The following is a 10,413-nucleotide window of genomic DNA, read 5'->3' as shown; positions in this document are numbered from 1 at the left end:
ATTCGCTCCACCAAAGCCGCCCTCCCCGCCGTGCGATATGTCGGTGCCGCGGTTCGGCGAGGGGACGCACGGCGATCCTCTCGCTCTCACGGTACGCTCTCGTAGACTGTCGTCCTATAGCCGTGCCGCCACCTCTGGCTACGTTCTTGTGGAGGCGCACGGCGGTCAGCGCTGCCATCGCTGGCGACGTTCGTGTGGAGATGCACGGCAGTCAGCTTCTCCCATGGTACGCGCATTCTAGACTGAGGCCCCGTTCATGTCGGTGTAGCGCTGAATGTTAGCTGATAGACGTTGTTAATCTCGCTGTTTGCAAGATAATAAAGAACACGTAAATAAAAGGTAGGGGCTGTTTAGATAAATAAACAGTAAAGTAAATATAGCGAGTGTGGAAAAATGGTGGTAGGAGTTGTGGAATTGTCCCTAAGCAATTGACTACTTTACTAGACCAATAGCAAGTTTTATGTGGGAGAGGCCACTCCTAGCATGTCATCTCTGACTTGGAATTCTATGCACTTATGATTGGTGTTGGGTTTCGTAGTAATTTCAAAAAATTTCCTACGCACACGCAAGATCATGTGATGCATAGCAATGAGGGAAGAGTATTGTCTGCGTACCCAACGCAGACCGACTGCGGAAGCGATGACACGACGTAGAGGAAGTAGTCGTACGTCTTCACGATCCAACCGATCAAGCACCGAAACTACGGCACCTCCGAGTTCGAGCACACGTTCAGCTCGATGACGATCCCCGGACTCCGATCCAGCAAAGTGTCAGGGAAGAGTTCCGTCAGCACGACGGCGTGGTGACGATCTTGATGAACTACAGCAGCAGGGCTTCGCCTAAACTCCGCTACAATATTATCGAGGAATATGGTGGCAGGGGGCACCGCACACGGCTAAGGAACAGATCACGTGGATCAACTTGTGTCAACTTGTGTGTCTAGAGGTGCACCCCCCGCCCCCGTATATAAAGGAGGGAGGGAGGAGGAGGCCGGCCTAGGGAGGAGGCGCGCCATAGGGGAGTCCTACTCCCACCGGGAGTAGGATTCCCCCTTTCCTAGTCCAACTAGGGATCCTTCCATGTAGTAGGAGTAGGAGACTAGGAAGGGGAAGAGAGAAGGGAAGGAAGGAGGGGTGCGGCCCCTCCCCCTAGTCCAATTCGGACTAGGCCTTGGGGGGGCGCGCGGCCTGCCCTAGGCAGCCCCTCTCTCTTTCCCGCAGGGCCCAATAAGGCCCAATACTTCTCCCCGGCGAATTCCCGTAACTCTCCGGTACTCCGATAAATACCCGAATGACTCGGAACCTTTCCGAACTCCGAATATAGTCGTCCAATATATCGATCTTTACGTCTCGACCATTTCGAGACTCCTCGTCATGTCCCCGATCTCATCCGGGACTCCGAACTCCTTCGGTACATCAAAACTCATAAACTCATAATATAACTGTCATCGAAACCTTAAGCGTGCGGACCCTACGGGTTCGAGAACAATGTAGACATGACCGAGACACGTCTCCGGTCAATAACCAATAGCGGGACCTGGATGTCCATATTGGCTCCTACATATTCTACGAAGATCTTTATCGGTCAGACCGCATAACAACATACGTTGTTCCCTTTGTCATCGGTATGTTACTTGCCCGAGATTCGATCGTCGGTATCCAATACCTAGTTCAATCTCGTTACCGGCAAGTCTCTTTACTCGTTCCGTAATACATCATCTCACAGCTAACTCATTAGTTGTAATGCTTGCAAGGCTTAAGTGATGTGTATTACCGAGAGGGCCCAGAGATACCTCTCCGACAATCGGAGTGACAAAACCTAATCTCGAAATACGCCAACCCAACATCCACCAACGTGTCGCCCTGGGACCTTTCCAGGCACGCGTGGCAAGAAGCTGTGCAGCCAGCGGTGCGAGGTGGCAAGCGACGCTGACAAGATTGCCATCGTGGCGAGCGGTGGCGCCCCTGACGGTCCACTTTTTGCACTGTTTGGGCGATACAGACGGGCATTTAATGCCTTTGTCCCCTGCCGTCAGGGTTAGGTATGATACACTGTACAAGTAGTTGTACCAACCGCAGTTCTTTTCCATTTTTACCTTTGTCTACGTTGCCACCTGTCGGTGACCCCTTGAGCATATAAAAGGAGGCCCATGCGCAACGTAGAGGGGGGTTCGAAGGGTTCGAAGCCAGAAAACACTCATGCTCGGTCTCGTTAGTAGCAAGAGTGTACTGTAGCATTCAGCGCTCCCGAGCAAGAACACAATACAAATCAGACAAGCAGCAGTAGGAGTATTATCTCTCTGGAGAGCTCCGAAGCTGGGTAAATCGCTCGTGTGCCTTGCCTCGATCTGCTCTTCGTGCGGTCTCCGCCCCCCGCCGAACCGAAAGGGGCCCGGTCCGCCGGCCCCATAGGTGTTCGTTCCCAAGACACTTTTATATCAATATTTATTGCATTATGGGCTGTTATTACATATTATATCTCAATACTTATGGCTATTCTCTCTTACTTTACAAGGTTTACCATGAAGAGGGGGAATGCCGGCAGCTGGAATTCTGGCTGGAAAAGGAGCAAACGTTGGAAACCTATTCTGCACAACTCCAAAAGACCTGAGACTCCATGAAACAACTTTTTGGAATCAATAAGAATTTATGGGCGAAAGAAATAGGCCAGGGGGCCCACACCCTGTCCAGGAGACAGGGGGCGCCCCCCTAGGGCGCGGCCCCCTATCTCCTGGGCCCCCTGTGGGCCTCCGACATCCATCTTCTGCTATATCATCACTTTTACCCTGGAAAAAAATCGTGGGCAAGCTTACGGGACGAAACTCCGCCGCCACGAGGCGGAACCTTGGCGGAATCAATCTAGGACTCTGGCGGAGCTGTTCTGCCGGGGACACTTCCTTCTGGGAGGGGGAAATCATCACCAACGTCATCACCAACAATCCTCTCATCGGGAGGGGGTCAATCTCCATCAACATCTTCACCAGCACCATCTCCTCTCAAAACCCTAGTTCATCTCTTGTATCCAATCTTGTATCAAAACCACAAATTGGTACCTGTGGGTTGCTAGTAGTGTTGATTACTCCTTGTAGTTGATGCTATTTGGTTTACTTGGTGGAAGATCATATGTTCAGATCCTTTATGCATATTATTACCCCTCTGATTATGAACATGAATATGCTTTGTGAGTAGTTACGTTTGTTCCTGAGGACATGGGTGAAGTCTTGCTATTAGTAGTCATGTGAATTTGGTATTCGTTCGATATTTTGATGAGATGTATGTTGTCTCTCCTCTAGTGGTGTTATGTGAACATCGACTACATGACACTTCACCATTATTTGGGCCTAGAGGAAGGCAGAGGCAAGTAATAAGTAGATGATGGGTTGCTAGAGTGACAGAAGCTTAAACCCTAGTTTATGCGTTGCTTTGTTAGGGGTTGATATGGACCCATATGTTTAATGTTGTGGTTAGGTTTACCTTAATACTCCTTTTTGTAGTTGCGGATGCTTGCAATAGGGGTTAATCATAAGTGGGATGCTTGTCCATGTTAGGGCAGTACCCAAGTGCCGGTCCACCCACATATCAAATTATCAAAGTACTGAACGCGAATCTTACGAATGTGATGAAAACTAGCTTGACGATAATTCCCAATGTGTCCTCGGGAGCTCCTTCTTCATTATTAGAATTTGTCCAGGCTTATCCTTTGCTACATAAAGGATTGGGCCACCTTGCTGCACTTTATTTACTTTATTTACTTTTTGCTTGTTACTATTTATCTTATCACAAAACTATCTATCATCTACTATTTCAGTGCTTGCAGAGAAAACCTTACTGAAAACTGCTTATCATTTCCTTCTGCTCCTTGTTGGGTTCGACACTCTTACTTATCGAAAGGACTACGATAGATCCCCTATACTTGTGGGTCATCAATGATCTTGATCACTAAAAGTAAAATGAAGAGTCTTGAGCTTTTCCCAATATGTGTCTTTAGCATTTTGAGGGGTCCACATTCCTAGTCCATGCCATGCCATTCATTGAGCTTTCTGAAATATTACACTTGAATGATCATTAGTTCAATGAGCTATATGTTGTTATAAAATTACCAAAACCACCCAGGGATTAGGTGCACTTTCAGCTGCTTTTACTAGGTGATGAATATTTGTGTTGATAACATACGAACCTAAATTTACAACACACATGACATATTATATTTACTTATGTATAACTGTAAAATATTTATTGAATATAAGTACAATAATTAAATGGAAAATATTTTCTCATGCATCATTGAATGTTGTAGTGGGGTTTTTCCATGCATGATTGCATGTTGCGGTGGACCATATACCATTCATAATTATACGGTGAGGTGGTCTGCTTGCATGTTGAGACAAATAAGTTAGTGGGAATGACTCCCTTAGGTATAGAGAATTTTCCCAAGATGCTTAACACGGATATAAGTGAATAATTATGTGGTGGCATACATGCATGCATGATTTGGTGAGGTTGGAGAGTGCATGTTGTAAGAATTAAAGTTAGTAGATGTGTGTCATGGCTAAAAAACACTGCTAGTGGATGCTAACATGGCACACTTGATGAGGTGAAGGATGCATGCTAAAATAATTGATTTTATTGCGGATGAACTTTTTAAGAACTAGAAGATGCCCCATGCGTTGCCGCGGGAACCTTGATAAAACATATACATAAATGAAGCATCTGAAGTATGTGACAAAATATATGTCATGACCCATTTTGCAATATTCGCTCCAAGTGTCCAGTGTATATGTATATACCGTCTATGACCATACAAATATTAAATATTAGTGAAACACCATGCACGACTGTTGACATGGCATTGTTACATGGATAGATTAGTGCACAAATTGTAAATTATGACCACATATATGACTTGATGATGTGGCGTAGTTGTATGAAGAGGAAAAATAGGTAGTGGGCGCAACTATTTAAGAATAGAGGATAAGAAAACTATGCAATAAAAACAGAATCTATCAAAAACAGAACAACACTTTAAGATGTAACTTTTTATCATACTGTTGTAAGTCTAAAAATTCTAAAAAGCTTAGACAACATAGACAATTTGCATAGCAGTACTGTGTAAAATTTTTAGCAATTGATCACATTCTAGTACATAATGGAAATTCATGTACTAGACGCAAAAGTTTCTGTTTCTACACATAACCAAATAAGCAAGCATCCAAATCACCCTAAAGGCTTTACTTGCCACAAAAATTAAAAAAACGATATAAACATAATTACTACAGTAGCAATAATAAAGTAGACACACTAAAACAAAATGATAACTATTGGTTGTCTCCTAACAGGCTATTTCTTTATAGCCATTAAGATAGGCTTGAGATTTTAATGATGTTCACATAAATGATAAGAATTGAAGTACAAAGAGAGCATCATATAGGATGTAACTGACACATTTAAGTCTGACCCACCTCCTATGCATGGCATTTCATAATTAAAAAATTATCAAAACAAGCAATATTTAGCATATGCAAGGGAGGAAGGAGAAACATTAACAATTTGAAAATCAAGAGAGGTAACTGAGTAACATGACAGTTTTTATAACCATATTCGCCTCTCTCATAATAATTACATGTAGGATCATAATCAATCTCAACAATATAACTATCATATAAAATATTCTCTTCCTGATCTACATGCATATACATTTTATAATCTTCTAGGATAGTGGGATTAACATCAATTAAAGTCATGGTCTCTCCAAACCCACTTTTCATAAGACTGAATATTCTCCAAAGTAGTGGGATTATATTTACTTCAAGTTGACACTCTTCCAAACCCACTTTGAATAGGATATCAAATGTTATTATCAATACTAGATTTGTCATGAAGCTCGAATAAATTTTTAGGATGACAAGAAGCATCATAATTATCTCCCCAATCATGTTCATGATAAGCAGTAGTAGGCATAACAAAATCATCATCAAAAGTGCATACATACATAGTGTAGATAGTTTCATGTAATTTTATTATATTAGAAACATAGAGAGGTGGAGACGAGGTTCCTCTCTCATGGTAGTTACAAGTAGGAGCAGTAAGCACATGCATATTATATCTATTAGAATCATCATGTGCCATGGTAAAATGCAACCCATCAATGTAATCCTTAATAAGTGCAAACTTTTCTGAAATAGTATGGTTGCTAGAATTCAAAAAGGTAATAGTACTATCAAGTGTGGGTGTAACAACAACAATTTCATTCTTGACATAAGGAATTATAGCAAGTTCATTTCCATAAACATCATTCATAGGGGCATCATTTCCATAAACATAACAAACTTCAAGTTCATCAAAAAGGGATATTTCAAATAAGTCCAAGGGAACATAACATTCATCCTCCGGTGAGAGCGAAGGGAAATTAAATAGTATGAAATATTTACTCTCTTCTTCACTCTCCTCCTTATCGTTTGCATCTAAGGAGCTCTCAGTCTCAGCAATTTCTTCTTCCATAGATTCCTGCAAAGCATTAATCTCTTCTTGGGCAACGGAGACTCTCTTAATATAATCATTGCAATCATAGTTTTCATAGCAATATTTAAGTATGGCAAAAAAAATAGATTTGTAAGGAGCATCATCATGCATTTTCAAGCAAAGAAGCAACTTCATAAGTACCCTTAAAAGCAACAAATTCCTCAGTTTGCTCAATATCATAGTAACCATAAACATCATTAGCATAAGATGCTAGGATCTTATTATCATTAGACTCACATTGAAAGGGAATGGGAAGGCGCTTTTGTCTTTTCTAGAACAACAAGTAAAATCATATACAAAGCACAAATTTCAAGCATAGCAATATAACATATTTATTTGATCCTGCCTGTGTTTCCCTTTTTGAGACAAATGATGGCACACAAAATAAGCACGCTCTTCTAATGATTTCCCATCAACTATGTAGTTTGTTTTTAGAACGAGCACAAATGGATCGAAGATGATCCAAGTAGAAAACTTTAGCAGTAAGGAATTTAAATGGTTCCATATCTTTATTTTTTCCTTTTTGCTTTTAGTGTGTCCAGGATAAAGATAGCATAACCAGGTAAGAACATAAAGCAAGCCAAATATAAAAGGTTTGTGTGTAGGTGCCTGATTTATAAGATGAAGCATCACCGGCAACGGTGCTAGAAAACTTCTGCTACTCCCGCAGGAGTTATTGGATTTCCCCGAAGAGGAAGGGCGATGTAGAACAACAGCGGAAAGTATTTTCCTTAGTTAAGAACCAATGTTTATCGAACTAGTAGGAGGCAACACACGCACAATGTTATCAGCACCTGCACACAAACAAAATAATTGCTTACACCCAACAAAGGCAAGGGGGTCTTCACTCCCCTTGTTCTTGCTAGCCACAAGGTTAAAAGCAAATATTAGTAAAGATAGCAAAGGATAATGGTAACTATAATAATAATAGCAAATTGATAGCAATTGTAGGAACTTGTAAATATATGGAGAATGGACCCCAGGGGCCATAGGTTCACTAGAGGCATCTCTCTCAAAAGCATAATAGCGAAGGGTAAACAAATTACTAGTGGGTAATTGACAAAATTGCGCATAGTTATGAAGATCATCCAAGGCATAATCATTATATAGGCATTACGTCTATGATAAGTAGATCGTTAAACTTACTGACGTCCCCCCGCCCCCCCGCAAAAAGACTTACTGACGTCTACTACTATTACTCCACCCCAAGACCGCTATCCAACATGTATCTCAAGCATTAAGTTCTTACAAATAGAGTAACACATTAAGCAATATGACATAATATAGACAAAATAAGATCAATCAGTATGACCAAAACCCGTCGTTTTATCCTTAGTAGCAACAATACAAATGTGTGCCCTTGTCCTTACCGTCACTGGACAGGATCACCGCAAGATTGAACCTACTACAAAGCACCTCTCCCACTGAACATGAATCAATCAAACTTGGCCAAAGTAGACCGATAGGTCGGAGAGAAACACAAAGCTATGAAATTACACAACAATGAAGACTCAAGAATAGATCAATGAATAATTTGATCATAAACCCACAATTCAACGGATCCCAACAAACACATCGCAAGACGGAGAGAGAGAGAGATATAGCTACTGCTATGGACCCGTAGGTCCTATAGGAACTACTCACACATCATCATGGAGGTAGCAAGGTTGATGAAGATGGCCTCCCCAATGGTTTCCCCCTCTGGCAGATGATAGATAAAGAGCTCCAGATGGGACCGCAATGGAACAGAGGCTTGCAGGTGCGGAATAATTGTTTCGGGTCTCGCTCCGATGGTTTTGGAATATTAGGGAATTTATAGGCCAGACATTAGGGCAAATGGAGCATTAAGGGGGCCCACAAGCTCACCCGGTGCCTACCCCCTAGGCATGCCACCGGGGCTTGTGACCCCCTCATGTGTGGTCTCTCCCTGAAGCTTATAGGGTCCTTATGTTCCAACAAAAATCACCATAAAGTATCATCATGTTAGGACTTCGGTAGGTATGGTTTTTCTACGAAACAAAAAACATGCAAAATAACAGAAACTGGCACTAGGCACTAAGTTAATAGGTTAGTCCATGAAAATAATATAAAATGGCATATAAAGCATAAAAGTGATAATATAATAGCATGAAATAATAAAAATTATAGATACATTGGAGAAGTGTCAACATCCCCAAGCTTAATTCCTACTCGTCCTCGAGTAGGTAAATGATAACAAAAATAATTGTTGGTGTTGAATGCTACCCAACATGTTCTTGATCAAACGATTTAACTTGGATATGAACGATTCTAGGCAATAATCTACCATTTGACATTAAGACAATAATACATAAACATGCAAGTAAACAATTTATTATCTTTCAGAATAATGATGTTAAAGAGAGTGATCCCTACACACTTAATAACGATAAGCATGGCATGCTCGGTCTTCCCTGCATAGAGATATCAAATTAAGAACACCCACGGTGCCAAACTGATGTCTACTACACAACTTGTTCTTGTAGACTTGTGTTGGGCCTGCAAGTGTAGAGTTTTGTAGGACAATAGCAAATTTCCCTCAAGTGGATGACCTAAGATTTATCAATCTGTGGGAGGCGTAGGATGAACATGGTTTCTCTCAAATAACCCTGCAACCAAATAATAAAAAGTCTCTTCTGCCCCAACACACAAATACAATGGTAAATTGTATAGGTGCACTAGTTCGGCGAAGAGATGGTGATACAAGTGTAGTAATGATAGTAGATGTTCATTTTTGTAATAGGAACAATAAAAACATCAAGGTAATGAGTAACAAAAGTGAGCACAAACGGTATTGCAATGCTTGAAAATGAGGCCTAGGATCTGTACTCCCGCTAGTGCAATCTCTCAACAATGCTAATATAATTGGATCACATAACCATCCTTCAACGTGCAACGAAGAATCACTCCAAAGTTCTTATCTAGCGGAGAACATAAGAAGAAATTGTTTGTTGGGTACGAAACCACCTCAAAGTTATTCTTTCCAATCGATCTATCCAAGAGTTCGAACTAAAATAACACCAAGTTATCCTTTCTGATCGATCTATCAAAGAGTTCGTACCAAAATAACACCATATGATACGCATCAACCAACTCTAATGTCACCTAGATACTCCAATATCACCACAAGTATCCATGAGTTAATTATACGATACGCATCAAACAATTTCAGACTCATAGTACTCAATCCAACACAAAGAACCTCAAAGAGTGCCCCAAGATTTCTACCGGAGAAACAAATGCGAGAACATGCATCAACCCCTATGCATAGATTACTCCAATGCCACTTCGGGAATCCGCGAGTTGAGTGCCAAAACTTGTATCAACTGAATCAATATGATACCCCATTGTCACCACAGGTATTCATAGCAAGAGATAGATCAAGTGCTCTCAAATCCATAAAAGTATTCAATCCAATAATAATGAAATCTCAAACGAAAAACTCAATTCATCACAACAAGATAGAGACGGAGAAACACCATATGATCCAACTATATTAACAAAGCCCGCGATACATCAAGATCGTGCGAAATCAAGAACAAGGGAGAGAGAGAGAGAGAGAGAGAGAGAGAGAGAGAGAGTGAGAGATCAAACACATAGCTAGTAGTACAAACCATCAGCCTTGAGGGCAGACTACTCCCTCCTCATCATGGTGGCCATAGGGATGTTGAAGATGGCCTCCGGTGATGATTTCCCCCTCCGGCAAGGTGCCGGAACGGGCCCCCAATTGGTTTTTTTTCTGGCTACAGAGGCTTGCGGCGGCGAAACTTCTGATCTAGGGTTATTTCTGGGGTTTTTTGTATTTATAGGATTTTTGGCATTGGTTTCACGCGAAGATGGGCTTTGAGGGGCCCAGAACCCACCAGGGCACGCAAGG

Source organism: Triticum aestivum, chromosome 2B (assembly GCF_018294505.1).
Source record: "Triticum aestivum cultivar Chinese Spring chromosome 2B, IWGSC CS RefSeq v2.1, whole genome shotgun sequence".
Taxonomy (NCBI): Eukaryota; Viridiplantae; Streptophyta; class Magnoliopsida; order Poales; family Poaceae; genus Triticum; species Triticum aestivum.
Note: the sequence above shows the minus strand (reverse complement) of the source record.